The sequence below is a fragment of the Ascaphus truei genome, chromosome 3, assembly GCF_040206685.1.
Source record: "Ascaphus truei isolate aAscTru1 chromosome 3, aAscTru1.hap1, whole genome shotgun sequence".
Taxonomy (NCBI): Eukaryota; Metazoa; Chordata; class Amphibia; order Anura; family Ascaphidae; genus Ascaphus; species Ascaphus truei.
Window position 1 is genome coordinate 163,766,743 of NC_134485.1, and position 2,746 is coordinate 163,769,488.

Consider the following 2,746-nt stretch of genomic DNA (forward strand, 5'->3'; position numbering starts at 1 on the left):
CCCACTCCAACGCTTTTCGACTTAAAACGGTCTTCTTCGGGGAGTGGTGAGGGGAGAAATGAGCTAGAATTTATAGTGAAGTTAGTTAAAAGAATTTGCGCCAAAGATAAGTTTAATGTGTAACAGCTGTGATAAATGTGAGTACTCTCATTGGAGCATAGCGTCCTGATTGCTAAGGAAGCATTACTATGGACCTCATTGGTCTAGGGGAGTCACATGGAACACATCTGATCCTCCCATGTCGAGATCGAAATGTGACGCATGTGACGTCATCGCGCATAGCGCGTCATTGCGTAGGATACCATAGCAACCGTAGGTTGCTTATTATCAAACAGGCACCGGCCCTGATTGCTATGGGAGCATAACTATGGATCGAAAAGTAACATAATCGCGCATAGCGTGTCATAGCGTAAGATCACCATAACAACCGTAGGTTGCTTATTATCAAACGGGCACAGGCCCAGATGGAGGGGGGCAGTCAGGGCTACACTAATATCAAATTAATGGCCCTACTAGTCCTCCAAAAAAAACAATAAGGCATATATCATGATGTACATTATTAAATCGCGGGATGACGCGGATGACGTCATCACGCAATGAAAATCATTGCGTAGGGTTGTCAAGGGGATTGAACAAACATAAACAAAACATAGTCTAATAAAACTCACACATACACGAATGCATTATCTCATAAGTGCCAAGAGGCTTGAAACATAAAGCAAAAAATATCCCTGAAAAAATTGTCCATGCAATGGTGCACATAAGAAAATTCATGAGATGGTCCATATTCACAGGACTTAGTTCGTCGTTGAATCTTAATTGGCTCACGCATCAAAAGGAGCGAAGTTTCAAAGGCATCAAGTAGCCCAGAACATGGGATGGAATATCCCAGGATAGAATGCTGGTCCATGAGATGGTCCATATTCACAGGACTTAATTCGTCGTTGAATCTTGATTGGCTCACACATCAAAAAGAAGAAGCAATGTCTCAAAGGCACCAAGTAGCCCAGAACCTAGGATGGAATATCCCAGGATAGGGTGACATCAGGAGAGATGATGTCTCAGAGGCACAAAGGTAGTCCAAATGCAGGGTGAAGAATCCCAGGTAGAGGTGACAGATCCACCAAAAATGAGATGGAATCAGAAGAGATGACGTTGCTGAAGCACACGGGTAGCCACAGTGGGGAATCCTTGGTATAGGTACTAGTCCACAGCATGAACATAAGAGAAAAAAAAAGGGGGATGGAGAGCCAAATATTAGAGCATCACAAAACCAGGTCAAAGAAAAACAAACCATGACAAGGAAGTAATATTTATAAAAACATGGCATAGCCAAGATAATCATTCAACCTCCGTGGATTCATGGTGCCCAACTGCACGATCCAGCTACACTCCCTCCTCAACAGAGCCTTCTCAAGGTCACCACCACGTGCACCGAGAGAGACCCTGTCAAAGGCAAACGCAGCAAGGACCGCACAGTCGGACCCATGGCAACGCAAAAAGTGACGGGCAACCGAAGTGATTTTCTTACAAGAGTCTAAGTCTCTTTGTGCGTTTTTTATATTGCGAGTGTGTTCGAGTACACGGAAACGAAATTCCCTTGTGGTCATGCCCACATAAGCAAGACCACAAGGGCAAGAGAGATGATAAACTACTCCCTTACTCCTACAATTAAGAAAAGAGAGTATCTTATACGTACGTGACTTGGTGGTGTTGTCAAATGTTGTCGTTTGGTGCATGTATCTGCACGCGGAACACATACCGCATTTAAAAAAACCTGGCTTGCGTTGTTGGGATAAAAAAGTGGGATTGACCTGGGGGGCATAATGACTGCGGATTAATTTATCTCGCAGATTTGGAGATCTGCGACTGGCAAGACTTACATGATCACCAAGTACATTTCTAAGTTCTGTGTCAGTCATTAAGATCCCCCAATGTTTCTGTAGAATGCCCCTCAGGTCAGGCCACTGCTGATTAAAAGTACTAACAAATCTGATTTGTTTCCTACCTCTATACTTGGGTTTTGGTTGTAATAGACTCTCACGAGCTACTTTTAGACAATTCGTATAGCCTTTTTGAATCTGTGTTTTAGTATAACCACGTTTAGAGAACCTTGTTTTTAGTTCTGCGGCTCTAAGTTCGAAATTGGCTTTAGATGAACAATTCCTCTTAAGTCTAAGGAATTCACTGCGTGGGATCCCTGATATTTGATGTTGGGCGTGGGAACTTGAAGCATGGAGAATAGAGTTTGTCGCTGTAGTTTTGCGGTAAATGTCTGTTTCAATCATGCCTGACTGATCAATGCTAATCCTAACATCCAGAAAATCTACGGATGTAGGACTGCATAGGTAAGTGAGTTTGATGTTGAGTTCATTGTGGTTGAGCGCATCGATGAAATCTGCAAATGCATCACTGGTGCCATGCCAGACTACCAGGATGTCATCGATGTATCTCAGCCACAATAAACCCAAATCACTGAATTGGCGATATTGATCCGAAAAATCTACCTCCCTCTCCCACCAGCCCAAAAATAGATTCGCATAGGAGGGTGCGCAAGCCGCTCCCATAGCTGTGCCTCTTGCTTGAAGATAGTATTTATTTTTAAAAATAAAATAGTTATGGGTAAGAATAAAATGAAGTAAGTCCATTATGAAATCAAGTAAGTCTCCAGAAATATCCTGCATAGATAAATAAAAATTTGATGCTAAGAGACCCTCACGATGGGGAATACTAGTGTACAGGGACT